Below are 24,449 nucleotides of genomic sequence, written 5' to 3'. Positions count from 1 at the left end.
AATCTCCACGTATGGCTTGCGGACTTCCTCTCTTGTCGTAGTCAACGTGTGGCCCTGAATGGGTTTCTCTCATCTCCCCTTCCTGTTCAGGCTGGAGTTCCCCAAGGCAGTGTTCTGGGCCCTGTGCTTTTTCTGGTCTTCATCAATGATCTCTCTGACTCTCTTGAAAATCCTCTCTATCTCTTTGCTGATGACTCCACTCTCTGCCGCTCCATTCCACATCCCTCAGATCGGCAGTCTGCAGCCTCCTCACTCTCTGCAGACCTGGACAAAATCACAGACTGGTCAAACAAGTGGAACATGTCTTTCAATCCTGACAATTCTTACACTCTTACGATGTCTCTCCGAAAAGACCGACTGGACAACCCTCCCATCTACTTTCTGAACAATACTGTCGCGCAACTCCGATTAACATCAGAGTCGCGGATAGCCTAAACGGTCTATTGGAGGCAACTACCCAAACACGGATTTGGCTATGGCCGCGCGGGAGGAAGAAGGGAAATGGACGCTACGGCGAAAGCACCTAACTGCAGCACGCCGGCGTAGCTCTGGTCCTGTGAGAGGAAATTAACTCAAGCGGCACAGGTTTGAATGGGGAAAGGAAAATAATACAAGGGTTTATTGAATAAAGGCAGGGATAGGAAAAGCACGCGCCGGTAAATCTAATACCCTAATCAGGACGTCCCCACTCACACTTCAGATACAAACGAGGGGCTGCGCTGCGAACTAAAGAAAAGAAACACGTTCGTTGTGTAAAATGTAATCGCGGATGCGGCCTTATCTCGTCTTGTCGTCTTGTCTGTCCAATCTCCGCTGCACACCACGAGGTACCTTGCTCCAGCGCCCCAGCACCGCGAAGGTCCGGGCCAGCGCCCACTCCAGACTCCTCGTCGACCCCCACGAGGTCCATGCGCAAAAGGTCCAATGCAGGGCTGCACGAAGCAAGCGAACTCCACTCGGGCTCGGACTCACAAGCCAACTCTCAAGCCAACCAGCGCCAGGACTCTCTCAACTCGGGATCGCACCGGGACTGTACTCAACTCAACGCCAACTCCTCTGGCCTGCACTGCGCACGAACTCAACTCTCCAACTCTCGACTCTCAGTCCTCCTGCTCAAATCGACAATTGCAACTCGTCTCTCTCAATGGCGTTCGGCGCTTGTCACTCAACTCCACACCAACTCTCGTGACTCGAACTCACAGTCCTCCTGCTCAACTCCGCAATGGCGTTCGGCAAATAACTCTCCAAATGGCGTCTGGCCCCCGCTAATATTTTCGGCCAATCACGTCAGCTTTGGCGCACTGTCCTGCCAATCAGAGCCTCCACCGACTCGCCAGCTCGTCCAGGGGCACGCCCACTGCATCACTCTCACTCCCGTCCCCTGCTCCTTGGTCACAGCATGTGCTATGCGAGGCGGGTAGGCCTCTCGGAGGTGCAAATGGTGGCGGCCATTGTTGGCGGTGTCCTAGCCCGATTTCTTCCTAAGTCATGTCAGGGGGGAAGGGCATCATTAATGTTGTACTAAAGGTCCTAACTAGTGTCTATGTGGTCTGCAGTGCGATAAGGGACAAAGGTTTGATTACCAGGTGAGACATACAAGGGCTCTACTCATTAACCCCTACACTACCTATCACCCGAATCTCCTGGTAGATTTACAATCATACATCTTAACCGACAAAACGCCTAAACACACAGAACTCATTACAGGTAGATTCCCTATCGTGACAGTCGAAGCATGTTACCTACTCAGATCTACTCTGCTCTACATATATCACGACCCAAATTCGTAACAATACTCTCCAAGAAGTTCTGTCACTCAAGCTTTGGGGTCTCACTATCTGCCATGATCTTTCCTGGGAAAACCACATTTCCAAGCTGGCCTCCAAAGCCAGTCACCGACTGGGCATCCTCCGTCGTTCCTTCCTTGGCCCACCTGAGCTCTTCACTACATACAAGGCTTCCATCCGCAGCTCAATGGAATACTGTTCTCCCCTCTGGGCTGGTGCTCCTGCCTCACACCTAGCTCGTCTTCACGCTGTTGAAACCAAAGCTTTCAGAATCATTGGAATCTCCCGTGATGAAGCTAACTCTGAGGGCCTTTCACTCACTCACTCACCGCAGGCAGGTAGGTGGTCTTTCTGTCTTCTATCGACTCCTATCTGGCCTAGCTCCCCCAGCTCTATCTGTGCTCTGTCCCGCAAAAATTCCTACAGGTCGCACAAGATCTGCCAGTAACCCTCTTCTGGTGAAATTGCCAAAATCAAGACTCTCTGCTCACCTTCACCCTGCAGTCCTCTTTACTCTCGCCTCTGGAACAAACTCCCTCACTTTCTTCAACCCCACTCCTCCATCCAGGTCTTTAAAACAGCTGTTCACCACCATCTCTTGTCTTTCCCCATCCAATCCAAAACCTTGATCTCTTCTATCCCCGTTCATTCACCCCAGATCCACTTTTTTGTTTTTTTAAATCCCAACTTCTTTCTTTCCTGGAAGTTCTAGCAGTGTCCATGTGTTTTATACCTTTCCCACCCCTCCCTTCCCTTCCCATGCCTCCTCCCCCCAAACCCTCTCCCTCCCAGGGATCTTCCGTTGTCCCTGTTCTCTGCTGTTGTGCTTGTGTGCTTCCCTCTCTCTCCCCATCTTGTCTCCCACTCCCTTTATTGTATGTTTTGTGTATCCATTTGTCCTTTTTTGTGATTGATGTTAGCTCTTTCACGAGCCTCGATGTTGTATACAAAAAAAAACAAACAAAAAACCCTAATAAACTATAAGCTTTCATTTATTCTCAACTCATTCCTTTGGATTATTTGATTCAGAGTGGTTAAATTATTTATTTTGGAAAGAGACCACTGGGAAACCCAATTTTACCCAATGCCAGAGATAACTTGCCTACCGAAGACAACTTTTAACTATTTGATGGAAGTCATCAAAAAATAGACTTCTACATCGCCTCAACTTCAGCATCTTCCGTAGCAGTCGCTTTGACACTACTCTCATCTTCATTTGGAACTGGGGTTGTGAGGGACTTCGGGACTAAATTGCCCGAGTACCAATCTATTCCCAGGACATTTGCTGTGTCCTTCCAACCATACTCTGTTGGACGTACTCCACCAGTAGGATTGATTTGATCGGGCCACTTCCACATCGCACGGCAAACTGGGCCCGTTTGAGATTATTGCAGTGAGATGTGACACATCAATGTTTCCTCAGTTGTTGCCAGAGCCATAGTCCATAATTATGGCCATATCATCTGACGTTCCTACGAGACCAAGAAGTATGATGAGGATTTCAGTGTCGGAGGATCTCACCAGTACGTTTCCGCCAGTAATGTTGCTCTCGTGGAAAGCAATGAGAGTATCGGCTTTCTTGTGCCGAACTTGAAGATTCTCTGGTTTGTTGACGTGTGCAGCAACTCGTTCTCATAATTGCTTCATCTCCATACAATTTCCACCATGCGGAACGCATACAGTTTTGTTCCAAATGATTGACCTGTATTGTGGGTTTCCTGTACGAGGAAATGGGGGAAATTCTTCCTTGAAGGCACAGTTGTTGAGGAGAAAAAAAAGTTGTGTTTTGGTAAAAAAAAGGTTTTCCTTAAATAAAATAGTTAGCATGTGTATGTATAAATCATGACCCATGGATGTGTGCATGTGTATGCACTGCCGGCACCAGTCGCCATCTCCATTCGCGAGTCACTAGGACTTCCCCGTTCCTGAAGCATCCATCTTCACCCCAGCAAGGAACCACGACAAGTGGACAAAGCCGTCTCCTTATCCGTGCTCTATTTCCCCTTCAGTCCCTTAAGCGGCGTTGAGGTTGATCTGCGTAACCTCCCATGTGACCTCCAAGGTACACTTGATCCTACCCGGCGAAACCCTTGCTCGCCCGGATACGGTATGGCACTGCCAGTGGTTGCCATCTCCACTCGCAAGTGTCTAAGACTGAACAGAGCCTTCCTCGGTCGTCAAGCTTCCATCTTCACACCAGAAAGGAACCATGGCTGGCTCATGGACCAAGCCGTAGCCTTATCCGTGCTCCGTTTCCCCTTCAGTCCCTTAAGCGGCGTTGAGGTAGATTTGCGTGACCTCCCATGTGACCTCCAGGGTATACTTGATCCCACCCGGGGAAACCCTTGCTTGCCCGGACACAGTATGGCACTGCCAGTGGTTGCCATCTCCACTCGCAAGTGTCCAAGACTGAACAGAGCCTTCCTCGGTTGTCAAGCTTCCATCTTCACCCCAGAAAGGAACCATGGCTGATGGACCAAGCCGTCTGCTTATCGGTGCTCCGTTTCCCCCTCCGTCCACAAAGAGGCAATGATGTAGATCCGCTTGACTTTGCGTGTGGCCTTTGTGGTATGCCCGATCCCATTCTGGGCCAACTCTGCTCGCCCAGACATGGGGCGCCACAGCCCCAAGTCACCAGCTTTACAGGCGGTCCCACCAAAGCCCGGTCCCATCCATCCACAGCAGGCAGGAGTCTGCAAAAGGGTGTCATCCTCAATGGGAGGGACAAAGTACACCAAGCCGCACAGTTAAGCCGCGTCCCAAATGCCTCGGCCTCACCGAAGCATGGCCTCACCCTCGATGGGATGGAGCTGATAAAGCACTCTCAGCTGTATGGCCAGACCGTTTCCCAAATATATGTCAATCAGTGCGAAACCTGGAGCCATGCACGCGGTTCTCCACCCCACCAAAGCTGCCACCCTTGTTGCGGTCTTTGTCCCATCGAAGATATTATTCAGTGTGGTCTTTGGTTGCATCATCCACATCCTCGCCAATCACGGTGTTCCTTGTGTTTGAATTATTCTCATGTCCTGGTCCTGTGTTGTGAGCACTCTTGCATTGTCTGTCCGTGTTGACCTTTGGTGGTGTTGTCCATAATAGTTGTTAAATTGTTAATAGCAGTATCAATGCAAAACCCCTTTTTTGTCCAGGTGCCCTTACAGCTTACACAATAATTTGCAATTGACACCCAAACTATTACTGAAAGAATGGCACGAGTACTCCTGTTAATCATAATTCTCTTGTGTTCTTATGGATTTGTAGGTATTGTTAAAATTGTTTGTCTCTCAAGCTATTTTGAAATTAACACATAGTTCGAGTAAGCTTTCAGAGGATTTCTATACTGACATGCGTGCCTGGCGAGGGTTGTTTTTGATGTATTTTTGATGTGCTTGCAAAACCCCATACCTTAGATTCCTCACCGGTTTGGTGACATATATATTCTCTTTATTATGCTGCGTGGTGTTCCTTGTTTTTTTTTACCCTCGCCAGAGGAGAGGGTATTGCATTTGAGTCTGTTTGTTACTTGCCGGAAAAGATTCCGGCAAGAATGTTGATCGGTTGGTTTGTCTGTTTGTCTGTCTCTGTCTGTCTGTTTGTCTGTCTGTTTGTTCGCAGTACTACATCTACACCGTTGCACGTAGAATCGCCAAACTTTACACACATATTTGTCTTGCCCTGGAATAGACTGTGCCCAATTTTTAACTCTCTCGGCCCAAGGCCTCCATTATGACGTCATAATTTGATAATTCGACAAGTACAAAACTTGATCCAATCAAGATGCAATTTCTTGAGCGTGATGTCGGCATAAACTGGTGGAGAAAAAAAAAAAGATGACATCATCGGTCACGTGGTTCGGCCGCCATCTTGGAAAAACCGAAAAACTTTGCACCTCTATATCTCCGAAAGTGCTGAATAGAAAAAATTGAGACATGGCTCATTGTAAAGAACTCTCCATGGGGAATAAAATATGTTAATGATGATGTCATAGGTGCCTCCATTATGATGTCATAATTCGACAAGTACAAAACTTCATCCGATCAAGATGAAATTTCTTGAGCATAATCTAGGAATAAATTAGTTTAGAAAACAAATAACGATGATGTCATCGGTCACGTGGTTCGGCCGCCATCTTGTAAAAACCGAAAAATTTTGCACCTCTATATTTCCAAAAGTGCTGAATAGAAAAAATTGAGACATGGCTCATTGTAAAGAACTCTGCATGGAGAATAAAATATAATAATGATGATGTCATAATTCGACAAGTACAAAACTTCATCCGATCAAGATGAAAGTTCTTGAGCATAATCGAGGAATAAATTAGTTTAGACAACAAATAATGACGTCATCGGTCACGTGGCTTGGCCGCCATATTTGTCCAAAATGGCCGATAAAAAAGTACATTCCAGCAAGTCCTCGGTCTCTGACCAATTTTTCATTTATCTGTTTGTCCGCACAGAATAAATATGATTTTCTCTGCAACTGTTGGTCCGATTGACAGGAAATTTTCACTATTGGTGCAACTCCACCTGTAGAATTTTTTAATGACAATTACGACGTCATAGGTCATGTGGTTCGGCCATCATCTTGTAAAAACTGAAAAACTTTGCACCTCTATATCTCCGAAAGCGCTGAATATATCATTGAGACATGGCTCATTGTAAAGAACTCTCCATGGGGAATAAAATATGTTAATGATGTCATATGTCCCTCCATTATGACGTCATAATTCGACAAGTACAAAACTTCATCTGATCAAGATGAAATTTCTTGAGCATAATCTAGGAATAAATTAGTTTAGAAAAAAAAATGATGACGTCATCGGTCACGTAGTTCGGCCGCCATATTTGTTTTAACACACAAGCCTTAAAAACCACTGAAAATACATCCTGGCGAGGGTTTGCAATCTCTGATTGCTCTTTTTCTTGTCTTAAATGTGAACTCGCTGTTTCATTTGGTGACCATATTTGCTTTGACTGAATGATTTGTTTTATCTGCACGTTATGGCTGGGTTTCATTACTAATTCGATTGAATGAATAAATAAACGAGTTTAAATGAATAGTGGAATGTTCACAAACTGCCCGCACACAGGCTGATTTGTTTGTGCCTGGCACCCAAGATACGAGCTCGGCCGAGAAGCCTGGGTTCATTCCTTTAATCTCGCATCAAAATCTCTTTCATCTCGAGTCAAAGCCACAATTTGAACAATACATAGCAGATTGGAAAAGGTATTTCACATAACCAGCATTAGTTTCTGTTTGCTTGTTTGTTTTTAAGGACATCGATAGGAGAAATGGTGTTGGTGACCATGTGATAGTAGAGGCAGTCTGTCTGGTTGAATATACTATTGTTGAGAAAGGAAGAGTGAGTCTTTAGAGGGGTGATATCAGTGTTGTATTGACATTAATCCTTGCACCTTTCTCAATCTTCTTTGCTATTTACTCCAAAGTGGTCTGTTATTTGTTTATTTATTGTTTTTTTGGGGAGGGAGGGGGGAAGGGGTGGACTTTTTCCCAAGCTTTGGATTCACGGAAAATGAGACGTTCATGGAAAAAAATCCGTTTACCGAACATGGCAAACAATTTGAACACTAACTTTTGTTTACTGTTGATTCATTTTCAGATAGCTGTGTCATGATATTTTGACTCACGCTTATTAATCTTGCTGTAAATAAATGCACAAATTTGTATTGTGGAGGATTTGCTGAAAATAAACCTGGTGATCCCAGTAAACGGACATTTGGGCCACCTTGTAGTTAAACTTTGATCGAGCAAATTCTAAATTCAACAATTTAAGGAAGAATGCAATGGAATTAAAGGGGAATCATTTATCATGTCATATTCGTTATTAAATATTAGTTATTTACAATGAGCCACGTTTCAGTTTTTCCATGCAGCGGTTTTGGAGATATAGAGGTGCAACATTTTTCGTTTTTTCCAAGATGGCGCCTGTACCACATGACCTATGACGTCATGATTATCATTAAAATATTCTACAGGAGGACGTGCTCCTATGGTGAAAATTTAGTGCCCATCACACCAACAGTTGCTGAGAAAAAACATTCACAATGTTTGGATAAGTGTTGTACTTGTCGAATTATGACGTCATAACGAAGGCACCGATGAGATCATCATTAACATGTTATTCCCCAAGGGGAGTACTTGACAATGAGCCATGTTTCAATTTTTTCCATGGAGCTGTTTCGGAGATATAGAGGTGCAACGTTTTCCGATTTTTTCCAAGATGGCGTCTGTACCATGTACCATGTGACATATGACATTATAATTATCATTAAAAAATTATACAGGAGGAGCCGTGCATATTCTGAAAATTTAGTGTTCATCGGACTAACAGTTGCAGAGGAATTTTTTTTTCATACTGATCAGATCAAGCGTTGTAGTTGTCGAATTATGACGTCATAATGGACGCACCTCTGAAATCAAGCGTCTTTGGGCTTCTTGAAAAGTGCGATATAAAATAAATGTATTATTATTATTATTATTGTCCCCCGTCGCACCGCGGAGCGAAAGGGGGACTATGGTTTTCCCCTCCGTCCGTGTGTCCGTCCGTCCATCCGTGCGTGCGTGCATGCGTGCGTGCGTGCGTAAGCGAAGGACAGCATTCAAATTTGGTGTGTGGGTGCAACCCACGTCAAAATCCAAGATGGCCGCCACCATGTATGTCTGATGCCATGTATGTCTGAACCTTGTGACCTGAATATCTTGAAAAATATGCGAAGTACCAACTTCTAATCTGGTGTGTGGGTGTATCTAGGCACAAGGAAGAACGCTATTGTAAATTGGGTCGCCATGCCAAAATCCAAGATGGCCGCCGCCATGTATGTCTGAACCTTGTGAGATGAATATCCTGAAAAATAAGCGAAGTACCAACTTCTAATTTGGGGTGTGGGTGTATCTCGGCATAAGGAAGAACGGTGTTGAAAATTGGGTCGCCACGTCAAAATCCAAGATGGACGCGGCCATGTATGTCTGAACCTTGTGAGATGAATATCTTGAAAAATAAGCGAAGTACCAACTTCTAATTTGGTGTGTGGGTGTATCTAGGCATAAGGAAGAACCCTATTGAAAATTGTGTCGCCACGTCAAAATCCAAGATGGCCGCCTTGTGTCTTTCACTTTGTCAACTCGCATCACTTCACCGACGGGGGACCTAGGCGTAACGCTTGTTAACATAATCTTATTCCCCATGGGGTGTACTTGACAATGAGCCATGTTTCAATTTTTTCCATTAAGCGGTTTGGGAGATATAGAGGTGTAGCGTTTTTCCAAGATGGCGTCTGTACCATGTGACCTATGATGTCATAATTATCAGCAAAAAAATCTACCGGCAGAGGCGCTCTTACGGTAAAATTTCATGTCAATCGGACCAACGGTTACTGAGAAAATGAATTTTTAAAATGCAAACATGCACATACTGCACACGTACGGCACACGCACGTAACCGAATGCCTAACCCTGCTTTTCGTTTCGCGAGCGCACGGTAATAAATCATTGGAATATGAAACCAAAAGCACTTTCAAGGGATTATAAATGAACTTGATGATACAACATTTTTTTTATCCCATGTACTGCCAGGATGCATTCCACTGCCAGGTAAGCTGCGCACATGCTTTGTTGTGGTAAACAATCTTTACCTGTTGAACTGGATGCTTCAACACAGTGAAGAAGTTGTAACTTGCTTCATTGATGTTCGTGCATTCACTTGGTTATCCAGAGTGCAGGCAAACTCAAACAAATTTCATGGCAAGGACTCGTGTTGCGTGTTCTTCCATGTCCTGACAATGTCTCCTCGATGAGATCATTGTTATACCAGATGACAGTCGTGAGCATTTCAGGTTCGAAACCTCGAGGACCAATATCCGCCCGTACAAGTTGTGATGCAAGAGCTCTGTGATGTTTTTATTTATTTATTTTGTATACACGGTATAAAGTGTATTATCCTCCCTCCAGGTCTTTAAAACAGCTGTTCATCACCATCTCTTATCTTCCCCCATCCAAAACCTTGATCTTTTCTACCCCCGTTAATTCACCCCAGATCCAATTTTTTGAAATACCGACTTATTTCCTGGAAGTCCTAGCAGTGTCCCGTGTGTTTTTTATTTATTTATACCTCTCCCACCCCCCCTCCCCACCCTTTGCCACGCCTCCTCCCCCCAAGCCCCCCCTCCCACAGATCTCCTGATGTCCCTGCTCTCCATCTTGTCTCCCACTCCCTTTATCATATGTTTTTGTTTTATGTGTCAGTTTGTCTTTTAGTAATCAATGTTAGCTCTTACACTAGCCTCGATCTTGTATACAAAAAGTTTTTGTACTTCCCGCTCTCCCCCTCTTTTCTCCTGCTCCCTTTATTATATGTTATATGTATTAGTTCTTACACAAGCCTCGACTGAGTAAAGAAAAAAAAAACACTTATTATAAATAAAAAATAATAATATGTCTTTACGCATATTCAATAAGTGACCCCCTTTTGCCTTGAGAACTGCCTCAACTCCATTTGTGATCAATTTAATTAGTTTATGAATTATGTTTGAGTCAATCTTTTCTCAACAGTGTTGTAATGAACTCCAGAGCATAGTCAGACTGCTCACATCAATTTTATCTTTCTCTCACATGTATTCACCCTTCATTTATTACCATGCGAAGCGAAAAGCGGGGTTAAGGAATTGTTTAATGTCTGTCTGTCCGTCTTATCAGTTTATGATCATCAGTTTATGATCGAGGAACAACTTATTTAAATCGAATGTTATATTTTGAGTGTGAATCAGAACATGAATCGGAAGACAAGTCTTTCATTTTACCATACTTTGTCTCAATTTGTCTTGATCGCGCACATAGAGCGGAGTGAGATAATTTTTTACTCTGTCTGCCTGGCAGTGAAACAAAATTGAAAACCATTCCAAACAGGAAACCTAATGTTTTTAAGGATGTCATAATGGAAGCATAAGCCAGGCACGAATAACTAATGTAATGTGTTAGCCAGGCTGGTGTAATAGTCACTGGTGAAAACGGTGGTAAAATCTGAAATTTATTTTATGTACAGTGCCTTCAGAAAGTATTCACACCCCTTGACTTTTTCACATTTAGTTGTGTTACAGGCTGAATTTAAAATGGATTAAACATATTTATTTGTCATTGATCTACACATAATACCCCATAATGTCAAAGTGAAATTTTTATTTTCGAAATTTTTACAACGTAATTAAAAATGAAATTTAATTACGTTGTAACATTTTTAATGTTCATTAAAAATGAACCACGGCTGCTACTTTTAATTAAAAATGAAGCAGTGATAATTAGTTAGGGATTTAAGGTTAGTTTTCTCCAGTACGTGATATTCCCTCTGTGATCTTCCCTTTGTTTTGCTGACAAGGCCGGCAATGAAAATTCCCCATTAACCAACATTTACAACCAGCGGGGGCCCTATGAATACTCACGTCAACTAAGCCCCGCCCACATGAACACTATAGGCAAAAGGCCCCGCCCCAGTAGAGGCGAGAATCAGTGGGCGGTCAAGAAAGGCTGTGAGGCCATGCCCAGAGGGACATGATTAGCCGAGAGTTTGTGGGCAGGGCGAACTGGGAGGGACATTGGGTGATTGGCTCTGAAGAGGAAGAAGAAGATCGCGTCTCTCTCGCTGGGTTTTGCTAGGGGAAGAAGGGCGCCATCTTGCGATTCGTGCGCTGGTTGTGTTGGTCTCCCCAAGGAGTTCTGGACTGCATTGGCAGTGTTTCGGCGACTGCTGGACTTGTGGTGGGCTCAAGGCCATGCTGTTTGCAACAAGGACGAGGAGGGGGAATCTCAAACGGGGCCGTCTTGGCTGCTTGCTTCGCGCCTGGGCGTTTTCGACGCACGTTTCCGCCATTTTGGGGAGCTCCGGCGTGAGAGGCTTTGAACGTCGACCATCACCACCTCTCTCCCAAAAAGACCCTTTGGAGACAGGTCAGTGCTGGCTGGCTAAAATAAACATTTTATTCAATTTCATTTTCCCCTGTGTGTTTGTATTTGCGAATGAGTGGAGACATCTCACAGGAGAGAATTTTAGTTTACCTCACCTTTCATTTTTATTCTTTTTTTTTTTTTTTTTTTGTATACAAGATCGAGGCTCGTGAAAGAGCGAACATTAATCACACAGAAAGACAAACTGACACATAAAACATATAACATCGGGAGCGGTAGACAAGATGGGGAGAGAGGGGAAAGGACACAAAACACATTTGAGAGCAGGGACCGAGAGACATGGAGACATCGAGAGATCTGAGAGAGGGCGAGGGCTTTGGGGGGGGGGGGGGCATGGGAAGGGGGTAGGGGGTGGGAGAGGTATAAAACATATGGATACTGCCAGGACTTCCAGGAAAGAAGTTGGAATTTCAAACAAGGTGGATCTGGGGTGAATTAGCGGGGGTAGAAAATATCAAGGTTTTGGATGGGGGAAGATAAGAGATGGTGGTGAACAGCTGTTTTAAAGACCTGGAGGGAGGAGTGGGATTGAAGGGAGTGAGGGAGTTTGTTCCAGAGGCGGGAGAAAAGAGGCATGAAGGAGTGAAGGTGAGCAGAGAGTCTTGATTTTGGCAGTTTAACCATAAGAGGGTTGCAGGCAGGTCTTGTGCGACCTGTAGGAATATTTGGGGGACAGAGCACAGAGAGAGCTGGGGGTGCAAGGCCGGAGAGGAGTCCGTAGAAGACAAAAAGACCACCTACCTGCCTGCTTTGATTTATTTTTATGAAATCATATTTGTTGAATTTTCCTTGTTGTGTTTACTTGTTTGTGGTTTCTGAATAAGCCCGTGTGTTCCATTCAGGTGAAAGCTTCGCCTCCCTTCATAACGCGCACGACAAAAGTACCGCCTTTTTTTTGGCCTCGATCTGTGAAGTGCTGCAGAGATTATTGTCCTTCTGGCAGGTTCTCCAATCTCAGTTAAGGAACTCAGTCGTTCTGTCAAAGTGGTCATTGGGTTCTTGGTCCCACCCTGACCATGGTCCTTCTTTCCTGGTTGCTCAGTTTGGATGGATGGCCAGCTCGAAGAGTTCCATATTCTTTCCATTTCCTAATGATGGAGCTCATGGTGTTCTTGAGAATTTTCAACACTCTAGAAATTGTTTTACACCCTTCCCCGGATCTATGCCTCCTCACAAATTTATCTCGGAGTTATACGGACAATTCCTTGGACTTCATGGTAGAGTTTCTGCTGTCACATGCACTGTCAACTGTGGGACCTTATATAGAAAGTTTTTTTTAAAATCAATAATGTCCAATTAATTAAATAGGCCACAGGTGGACTCCAATCAAGTTGTGGAGACATCTCAAGGATGATCAAAGGAAATTGGATGCACCTGAGCTCAATTTAGAGTGTCATAGCAAATGGGTGGAATACCTATTGACTCGAGACTTTTCAGCATTTCAATTTAAATTACTGGTGAGGTACCCATGCTACGTACAGATGGGAGGCCAGAAGCAAACAGACAATGCAGAAACGGCAAATGCTAAAGTATTAAACCAATAAATTCCACATTCCTGTAGCACCTTCAGTCGCACGTCAGACATGGGCAGCAAGTTTGTGAAGGACTTCCATGAAAAACGTACCTGGTTCCATACCCAGTCAATGGCGAATCTGCATATAGCGATCCGCGAATTCACGTTTAGAAAGTAGAAACCGCCATGGCATTTCGTCATTCACTTGAACTCGATATCTCTTTTTTCATTCCAAACAGCATAACTCCAATCACAAATGAAACAAGAAAAAGAGCAATCAGAGATTGCAAACCCTCGCCAGGATGTATTTTCAGTGGTTTTTAAGGCTTTAGTGTTAAAACATATATGGTGGCCGAACCACGTGACCGATGACGTCATCATTATTTTTTTCCGAAACGAATTTATTCCTAGATTATGCTCTAGGAATAAATTCCAAGAATGGGAATCCCAAGAACATCCCAAGAATGGGCATCCTCCGTCGTGCGAAGTCCTTCCTTGGCACACCTGAGCTCCTCACCACATACAAGGCTTTCATCCGCAGCTCAATGGAGTACTGCTCTCCCCTCTGGGCTGGTGCTCCTGCCTCACACCTAGCTCGTCTTCACGCTGTTGAAACCAAAGCGTTCAGAATCATTCGAATCTCCCGCGATGACGCTATCTCCGAGGGCCTTTCACTTAATCACCGCAGGCAGGTTGGTGGTCTTTCCGTCTTCTACCGACTCCTCTCCGGCCTTGCTCCCCCAGCTCTCTCTGGGCTCTGTCCCCCAAATATTCCTGCATGTCGCACAAGATCTGCCTGCAACCCTCTTATGGTTAAACTGCCAAAATCAAGACTCTCTGCTCACCTTCACTCCTTCATTCCTCTTTTCTCCCGCCTCTGGAACAAACTCCCTCACTCTCTTCAATCCCACTCCTCCCTCCAGGTCTTTAAAACGGCTGTTCACCACCATCTCTTATCTTCCCCAATCCAAAACCTTGATCTTTTCTACACCCGCTAATTTCACCCCGAATCCACTTTTTTGAGGTGACTTTTGACTTCTTTCCTGGAAGTCCTTGGTGTCCTTGCGTTTTATACCTATCCTGCCTCCCCCCCAGGCCCTCTCCCTCCAAAAACATCTCCCGATGTCCCTGCTCTCAAATGTTGTGTTTATGTGATTCCTCCCCTTCTCTCCCCATCTTGTTGACCGCTCCCCTTTTTATATACTTTGTTTGCTTGTTTGTTTGATTTGTTTGTTTGATAAATGTTAGCTCTTTCACGAGCGTCGACTCTGTATAAGAAAAAAAAGAAATTTCATATTGATCGGATGAAGTTTTGTAATTGTCGAATTATGATGTCATAATGGAGGCACCTATGACATCATCATTAATGTTGTGGAAAACCATTCAGGTCCGCACAACTTAAGTCCAACGGTTTGGTTTAATTGCATTTAGATCATCACATCATTCCTGTAAGTAGAAATACACAATAAGCATACGATGCGACATCTCATAAAGCCATTCATATCAGTCAATGCAAGCAAGCTAGATATTCTATAAAGGCGTACCATTAACGAGGCTACCGATGTAACATGTCACAAGGGAGAAGTCTCGGAGCACTGACACAGCAACGGGTCTTATAGTCACGCCCCTAGCGGTGACAACAATGACAGCGAGCAGCGAGCATCCCCACCCGGGTTCAGTACGGATACGATTTCACTACATTCACCCCCCCGTCAGAATTATACGGCCGCGTGGCTAAAAGCGAGTGAGCGTCAGCATGAATAGGGTGCGGAGTATCAGTCGGCCCAACCGTATCGGGCCGGGCGGCGAATTTCTCTGCCAGCACGCGTTCGAAATTCACCGGGTACGGCATCTCGTAATCCTGTATCCCCGGTGTCAGAGGCGTCAACAGGGTCGGGTGATGAAGGGGGTAACGCCAAGTCGTCGGACCCGGGCAGTCTCGACGGGGGGAGGGTCGGTGGACTGTCGGCGATGGGAGCGTCGGGAGAGGCCATAGTCTCATAGATGGGTTCGACCGGTTCGTCCGATTCCCTACTAAGGTCGTCGACCCCGCAAGGGGCAAGATGACGAACGGAGACAGTAGTCTCACGACCATCAGACGTCATCACACGAGCATGCTCAGGATTAGCCTGGAGAATCTGCACTTTGTCCACAAGGGGGTCGTACTTGCTCGCGCGAACCGCCCATTTAAGGTAGGCCGGCCCGGGCCCAGCGAGCCAACTGGGCAAAGACCGTCTACACCCCGAGCTCCTGGGGTGGTGGAAAAGTCGCTCGTGGGGAGTTTGGTTAGTTGCCGTACTCAGGAGTGCCCGGATTGAGTTCAACGCCGCAGGTAGCGACCAAGCCCATTTATCGAGGCCCCGGCCATGGGTCCGGAGATGGAGCATGACGGCCCTCCAGATAATCCCGTTGAAGCGTTCGATCTGCCCATTAGCCTGGGGTCTGTACGGCGTGGTGTAACTAGACGCAATGTTGTTTTGGAGCAGATAGCCGCGCACCTCCTGAGACAAGAAGACTGCACCCCGGTCGGTATGGACATAGGCCGGGTAACCGAACATTGAGAACAAGTTCTGTAAGCATCGCATCACCGTGGCAGCAGTCATGTCCGCGCACATATAAGCAAAGGGGAATCGTGAGTACTCATCAACGATAGTGAGCAGATAGCGAGAGCCGCTCGACACCGGCAAAGGGCCCTTGAAATCCATCGCCAAGCGTTCCCACGGGCGTGTAGCCTTCACCAGAGTCCCCATAGGGGGGTTATAGAAACGCGGTTTGATTTCCGCGCAGATAGCGCAGTCGCGACAGATACGGCGGATATCGTCAATCGAGTAAGGGAGATTCCCACTCCGCACGAAATGAGCGAAACGTGTTATGCCGGGATGGCCCGCAGTGGCATGCAGCACCCGTAGGCCCTCCAACGAGGTGATACCAGCACATGTAGTCGGGCGTGATAAGGCATCGGCGGCCTGGTTATCCTTCCCTGGGCGATATTTGATGGTGTAACAGAAGTCGGCGAGTTCGATACGCCAGCGAGTGATTTTCTCGTTCTTAATGCGCTGGGCGTGTAAGGTGTCGTACATGAACGCAACGCTTTGCTGGTCCGTGATGATTTGGAAGCTCCGCCCGAGTAGGTACGGGCGCCATCGCCGAATAGACTCGACGATCGCATACGCTTCCTTTTCAACGGACGAGTGCCTCCGCTCAGCGGAGGTAAGAGTCCGTGAAAAGAAAGCCACGGGACGTCCCCCTTGGGAGAGGGTCGCCGCGATGGCCTGATCCGAGGCGTCACTTTCGAGGACGAACGAGCCGCTCTCGTCGATGGTCGCTACGGCGGCTCGGGCGATGTCGGTCTTAAGACCTTCAAAGGCCGTCAATGCGGCCGAACTCAGGGGAAAAGTGTCGCAGGCCACAAGGGGGCGAAGTTTCGCGGAGAAATTTTGCACCCATTTGGAGTAATGGGCGAACAGCCCAAGGGCGCGTTTCAGGGACGCCCGATCGCAGGGAGGGGCCATGTCGAGCAAAGGTCGCAGACGCTCCTTATCCGGAGAGACAGAGCCATGGGTCACGGTGTACCCCAGAAGATCTATGGTGCGTAGGGAATATTGGCACTTATCCTCGTTCATAGTTAAGTGATACCGTTGCGCGACCTCAAGGAAGCGCTTCAGATTAGCATCATGGTGCCCTTGGTCATATCCACAAACCGTAAGGTTATCGAGGTAGACGAAAACATCGGTTAAGTGCTCCCGCGCAACGAGGTCATCCATGGCCCTCTGGAAACAAGTGACCCCGTTCGTTACCCCAAAAGGCAATCGTGTAAATTGGTACAACCGCTGCCCCGACTCGAAAGCGGTATAGATACGATCCGCCCTAGAGATAGGGATCTGGTGGTACGCACTACGGAGATCGAGAGTACTATAGACCGAATACTGGGACACCTGTTGCACTAGCGCGTCCATCCCCGGAAGGGGTTAGGCATCCAGCTGTGTAAAGCGGTTAATCGTTTGGGAATAGTCGATTACCATGCGTTTGCGATGGGCCTCGCTGCGCACCACTAAGACCTGGGCGCGCCAAGGCGACCTACTAGGTTCTATGATGCCGTCTTTCAAGAGCTGAGCCGTTTCGTCCGCAATGAATTGCATGTCCGCGTGAGAGTAGCGTCGCGATTTTACCGCGACAGGGGTACAGTCGGAGGTTAGATTGGGGAACAGCGAAAGCGGCCGGACGTCCATTTGCGCTAGGGCGCACACCGTTAGCGCGTCGTCCGCCCCCACAACAAGAGTGTCAGGCCCACCGAACTCCATTACCAGACGTCCATGCAGCTTAAGAAAATCGTGTCCTAGCAGAATATCAGCACATAATGCGGGTAAAACCATAAGGTGTACATCAGGGAAAACCCGTCCCTTTAGCACGAGTTTCAATCGGCATTCCCCTTTTGTGCTGAGCCGAAGTCCCTGGGAAGCCATGAAGATCCGTCTCGTAGACCGCCCGATCCGCCATCCATGCCTGAGCACAAGTCGCTGGTCGATAAAACTATCCGTAGATCCGGTATCCACCAAGGCCTGAACACAATGGCCCTCAACCATAAGGGGAATAAGGGCTTGAGCTAGGCCAGACGAGGCAGCTGGGAGCGGGACTGAGCCCCCCGAATGGGTCGGACCAGCCTCGCGGGTGGATCCTACACCAGCAGCAGTTTTGCGATCGTGGCCGGAGTCTGCGTTGACCATGGGGAATCCATTATCGTCATCAGAGGGCTTTCCCCAGCATTCCGGTGTTTCGCGATTCAAAATCCAACGAGAAAAGGCCTCCGTAGTATTTGTCATCGTCTTTTGACACTCCTGGCAGATAAAGGCTTCCGTAGTATCCGAAATCGCCTTTTGACATGTTTGGTCGCTCTGACAAAAGGCTTCCGTAGTATTCGAAATCGCCTTTTTACGTTTTTGGTCGCTTTGACAAAAGGCTTCCGTAGTATTCGAAAGCTGCCTTAACTCTTTAGACGTGGTGGGGGCCGCCGTTAGCTCGTGGACGACTCGAGGAGTACGAGGGGCTTGGCAAAGTGTCAAAGCCCCTTGCGTGGCCTGAGGTTTGGCCAAGGACACAGCCTTTGTCCCCGATGGAGAAGGAGACGGTGGTGGCTGTCCGGTGGCGCCAGTCAAGGCCGTCTGAGCGCCCAGCGGGCCGCAGAGAGGGGCCCTCCCCTTCGAAGTCGGGTAAGGCGCTGGGCTCGTGGGCTCTGCTATGAGCCCGTTCAAGGTTGCTGCGCCCGCGCGTCCGCGGCTGCGCGAGTCGAAGGGCCGCGAGCCGCGTGCCGTTTTCTTGCACACTTTCGTGTAATGTCCCTTTAGCGAGCACAAATGGCAAATAGCGTCACGTGCCGGACACACGACTCGTGCATGACGAGGCCCTCCACAAAAAAAACATGCGGCCCCGCGCAAGGCCTTGGGTCTGCTGGTCGAGACGGCAGCTGTCAGGGCAGGGTCATCCTCCGGAGCATCCCGGAGTTCAGCAGGCGGATCCACGTCCTCGTCAGTAGCACTCTCCGGCCGGGCGTGTAGTGAGGTACCCGCCAGAAGGCGCGTGCGATCATAGGCGTTCGATTGCATCCGCGCTTCAGTATACGCTGTTGCTTGCTCAACCGCCGTAGCGAAGGTCAGGTCGGTCTTCTCCAAGAGTTTGAGTCGTAGTTCCTGGGAGGAGACCCCTGCTATGAAGGCATCTAAAAGACGATCATCCTTAGCCTGCTCGGGAGTCCGTGGCTCCCTGACGCTGTCCAGCAAAAGCTGCCGGAGCTCCTGGGCGTAATGGTCCATAGCCTCGTTGGGCTGCTGCCGTCGCGTTTGCAGCAAATAACGCGCATACACAGGGCTTTTTTCTTTTATGTAAAGCCGCTTGAGCTCCGCGATGGTAAGATCATACGTCGTGCATTGAGCGATCGCGTGGTAGACCCAGTAGTCGATTTTCGAGTGTAATATCGCCAGCTTCGCGGCAGGCGTCGGAGCGGTCTCAGGCTCATCAAAGAGATGCTCCAGTTGTCGGAGCCAGTGCTTGAGTTGCAAGCCTCCGTCCGTGGCTTGTGGGTCGGCGCTGAAAATGGACACCGTCAGCGCCTTGTTGCCAGCCATGTCAGCAGATCTTAAATGCAATTAAGTGTTGTGGAAAACCATTCAGGTCCGCACCACTTAAGTCCAACGGTTTGGTTTAATTGCATTTAGATCATCACATCATTCCTGTAAGTAGAAATACACAATAAGCCTACGATGCGACATCTCATAAAGCCATTCATATCAGTCAATGCAAGCAAGCTAGATATTCTATAAAGGCGTACCATTAACGAGGCTACCGATGTAACATGTCACAAGGGAGAAGTCTCGGAGCACTGACACAGCAACGGGTCTTATAGTCACGCCCCTAGCGGTGACAACAATGACAGCGAGCAGCGAGCATCCCCACCCGGGTTCAGTACGGATACGATTTCACTACAATTAACACACTTTATTCCCCATGGAGAGTTCTTTACAATGAGCCATGTCTCAATTTTTTCTATTGAGCACTTTCAGAGATATAGAGGTGCAAAGTTTATCATTTTTTCCAAGATGGCGGCCGAACCACGTGACCGATGACGTCATCATTATTTTTTTTGTCCATCAGTTTATGTCGACATGGTGCTCAATAAATTTTATCTTGATTGGATGAAGTTTTGTACTTGTCGAATTATGACGTCGTAATGGAAGCACCTATGACATCATCATTAACGTATTTTATTCCCCATGGAGAGTTCTTTACAATGAGCCATCTCTCAATTTTTTCTATTGAGCACTTTCGGAGATATAGAGGCACAAAGTTTTTCGGTTTTTCCAAGATAGTGGCCGAACCACGTGACCTATGACATCATAATTATCATCAAAAAATTCCACAGGTGGAGTTGCACCTATGGTGAAAATTTCCTGTCAATCGGACCAAGGGTTGCAGAGGAAATCATATTTATTCTGTGTGGACAAACAGACAGACAGACAGACAGACAAACAAACTGACTCAAATGCAATACCCTCTCCTCTGGCGAGGGTAATAACATTAATTTTAAAAATAAGCTTTTAACAACATTCGTGACATAAACAAATATTTAAATCCTGATGTGAAGTTCCGTACGGTTGGGTGGATACAATTACGAATTCAAAATCGTAATTGTATTCACTCAATTCCAATCATCAATTGATACTTTAACAAAACAATTAATACGATTAACGTTTAACGATTTAACATTACGATTGAATGACGGTTGTACTGTATTTGGATATTATCAAACCCGCGCATTGCCGTCATCTGTCCACTTCTGCATTCGCGGCAGGTTCATAAGTGTCATCAAAATCTAAACAGTATTTGTAGAATTTCAATAAAAGCCACATCACTGTTCATATCGGTAAATATTATTCCATCGTGTTTGGAAAAACTGGAAAACTTGGAAAAACAATATAGCCTATTTTACTCCCAGGGTTCCCAGGGAATACCCACCCAAAATATCGTTGCGATCGGTTGAGCCGTTTTTGCGGTACCTTCGAACGGACAGACGGACATTTGGTGAATTATAGTAAGATTTATAAAGATTTGTAAAAAACAATTCGACTTTGACAATATATGGGGTATTATATTATATGTAGATCATTGACCAAAAAATCTCAATTTAATCCATTTTAATTTCAGGCTGTAACACAACAAAATTAAGTAAATAAAAAAAGTAAAGGGGTGTGAATACTGCTGCAATGCTTTATCGTCGCCATCATCAACATTGCCGTCACATTATTGTATCACCTTTATCATAGTTATAGCCTGGTGTTGGCTTAGCGGTTAGGGTGCCGGCTTGGGATCCCAGGATCCTGGGTTCGAATCCCGGTCGATCGCTGAATTAATGCCAGGGGGGTTGACTCAGCCTGTCATCCTTCAGAGGTTGGAAAATTCAGTATCAGCTCACTGGTAATTCCCTGTGTGTCGCAGGAGGCGACTAACAGCGTTGGCGGCAGGAAGAGCATCCAGCCGTAAAACATTGCTTCAAAAAGGGGACCACAGTTTCCGAAAAAGGTCAACCCCTGCTCTGTGGGAAAAAATGGCCTCTAAAGGTGTGCCTCGTTTGTCACTGTTATTATTAAAGGCAAGCTTCATGATCTTAATAACTCAATAAAATAAACTTTATTTAGTTTTCTTCATACGGGAAAATAATGTTGGTGTTGGCTTGATGGTTAAGATTGTTGGCTTAAGGTCTTAGGGTCTTGAGCTTGAACGTCTGTCGTGCCGTTAAATAACACCAGGTGGGATGCCTCAGCCTGTCATCCTTCAGAGATTTGGAAAATGAGTACCAATGAAAACTAGAATGGCACTCGGTAGAGTGCATACTTCCGCCAGGCTGAACAGTTTACGTTTTGTATCCCACTGATGCGCCGGATCTGGATCAAGACCGAAACCAAAATCTAATCAGCTTGTTCTTGTTGCTTAACCAACTCATCCACCAACTCATACACCAACACAACACAACATGCATTTTAAGGCCATTTTCCCTGATAGAGCGGGGGTTAGCCAGAGGTAATGAGTACCAATGAATGAAAATGAGACAGGGGGCACTGCATCAATACAAAGGCAGAGCTACGCTCCGAGCAATGATGCAACGAGCAGCCACAGGCTACATACTATATAATAATACTTTATTTTAAGTTCTTAATAACTTTTATTCATTGAAATAAATAGCACTAAAACAATACACAAACATGTTAATTAGGGTACAGTTTGGACAAATTTTAAAGTTGATGTCCCGAACACTATTTTCCCCATTACCCCTCAAGTTTGCGGATTTGTGTTTAACAGGATTTTTCAAGAGCGTAACCCCTGTGAAACACAATGCCCTCCTGCCTATACTTAAACACTGTGTGGGGTATCGTGTTCTATGAACTCTGTAGTTCTGTTTTGACAAAGTGTCAGTCGATAATAACGCCTAGAATATAAGACCCGACGCTCGCTTTGTTGACGGGAATACCAATCTTATAGAATATAGATAAAGATTTAATGATACACATGAGAAAAATTATTTGGTCATGTGCGTCTTCCCCTCCGTGAAGCACCATGTCGTATTAGTCCACCAACCCTCACGAATGGAGAATACAGTGCGGAGCGAAGAAGGAAATTCTGCCATATTTGCTCATGTAATAAATAGATGGCATAGTGCATTGACCGACAGGTTTTCATGGAAAAAAAAAAATTAACTTTCACCTTTTAAAAATGTGGGAGTAAATTATTGAAATACAGTCGTGGCCAAAAATATTGGCACCCTTGTACTTTTTTCAAATAATGCACCATTTCTTTCAGAAAATTGTTGAAATTAAAAAATATTTTGGTATCCACATAATTATGTATTTCTTTGGTTTTCAGTGGAACAAAACAAAAAAGCTGAAAAAATCATGAAATCTTAGCTTATTTCACACAGAAATCCTAAAATGGCCTGGAGTGGAAATTGGCACCTTTTAGAAGTTGTTATAAATAATTAGATTTCAAGCAGATGATTCTCCTTTACTTTGGAATTGAACTCACCTATTATATTGCAGGTTGCAGGCACCTGCAATATAAAAATCACTCATTCAACCAGTTTGAATAGAGAAAAGGAGTCATTCTGCTGTTTTGTGTCACTGTGTGTACCACAATGAACATGGAGAAAAGAAAGAAAACCAGAGAATTGTCTGATGAGGTCAGCCACAAGATGGTAGCCAAGCATGGAGAATCTCAAGGCTACCACTCCATCTCCAGAGACCTTGATGTTCCTGTGTCCACCGTATGCAATGTTATGAGAAAGTTTAAGGCCCATGTTACTGTAGCCAACCTCCCTGAACGTGGCTGCAAGAGAAAACTTGATCGAATATTGCAGTGAAGGATTGTTTGAGTGGTGGAGAAAGCACCTCGATCAACTGCCAAACAGATTCAAGCTGACCTTCAGACTCGAGGTACGACAGTTTCAACTCGCACCATCTGTCGCCAACTCAATGAAAGGGGGTTCTATGGTAGGAGACTCAGGAGGACCCCACTGCTGAGAAAGCCTGACTGGAGTTTTCCAAAACACACCTGAACAAGCCAAAATCCTTCTGGGAGAATGTCATGTGGACAGATGAGACCAAATTAGAGCTTTTTGGTGAAGCACATCATCTCAATGTTTACAGAAAACAAAATGAAGCCTTCAAAGAAAAGAACACCTTCCCTACAATCAAACATGGAGGAGGTTCAGTGATGTTCTGGGGTTGCTGTGCTGCCCCTGGCACTGGGTGCCTTGAATGTGTGCATGGCATCATGAAATCAGGAGATTCCCAAGGCATTCTGGAGCACAATGTTCAACCCAGTGTCAGAAAGCTGCGTCCCCGTCGAAGGTCATGGGTTTTGCAGCAGGACAATGACCCCAAACACACTTCAAAAAGCACCCAGGAATGGTTCAAGACAAAACGCTGGACTGTTCTGAAGTTGCCAGCAATGAGTCCAAATCTAAATTCCATTGAGCACCTGTGGGGAGATCTGAAAACAGCAGTTGGGAGAAGGCACCCTTCAACTCTGGGAGAACTTGAGCAGTTTGCACAAGAAAAATAGGGCAAACTGGCAGTAGAGAGGTGTAGGAAGCTCATTCATGGCTATAGGAAGTGCTTGACTGCAGTTATTTTGTCCAAAGTATGTGCTACCAAATATTAAGTCTGGGGTATCAATAATTTGGTCAATTCCATTTCTTTTTATTTTCTGATTTAAAAGGATATATTAAGTTCTGAATCAAAAACAAAGGGTCTGTAATATTAACAGTGAAATAAAGAATTGTGGAGCCGAAATACTTTTGTCAATTTCAACTTATTTTTATAGGAAATTGTGATTTATTTTTTAAAAAGTGCAAGGGAGCCAATATTTTTCGCCACCATTGTATCTGCTGGTTTTTTGTTCGTATCCTTTTCTCACCTGTGTTGTAAGTCGGGCGACCTGCTTTGTGATGCTTTAAAAGGCGGTGTATAATCAGAAATACCGTTTGATTCGGGCGATATTCTCATCTGGGAATATTACCAGATATTTAAGGTGCCCTGTTTTGGCATTCCCATCTGGGCACACAACCCATGACACTGGGATCCCAGGTTGAAATCCCTTTTACTGTGTTGATTGGTCCATTGTCGCATTTT

At 46.0% G+C, this 24,449-nt stretch overlaps 1 protein-coding gene across 3 annotated transcripts in view; it reads left to right on the top strand.

The window, feature by feature from the left end:
* The window catches only part of LOC137418698 (membrane-associated phosphatidylinositol transfer protein 2), a 202,616-nt gene that overhangs the window by 24,781 nt on the left and 153,386 nt on the right, over nucleotides 1-24,449 (top strand). Inside the window, exon 1 of one of the 3 annotated variants that reach the window (XM_078768279.1) lies at nucleotides 21,365-21,383. The exons of the other annotated variants lie outside the window; for them this stretch is intronic. The gene's annotated coding sequence lies outside the window, so the exon portion shown is untranslated. Of the gene's footprint in view, nucleotides 1-21,364; nucleotides 21,384-24,449 lie in introns of those variants that run through there. 3 annotated transcript variants of the gene reach the window in all.

Source organism: Myxine glutinosa, chromosome 14 (assembly GCF_964187855.1).
Source record: "Myxine glutinosa chromosome 14, kmMyxGlut1.1, whole genome shotgun sequence".
Classification (NCBI taxonomy): domain Eukaryota; kingdom Metazoa; phylum Chordata; class Myxini; order Myxiniformes; family Myxinidae; genus Myxine; species Myxine glutinosa.
This window is presented reverse-complemented; position numbering and strand designations above follow the sequence as displayed.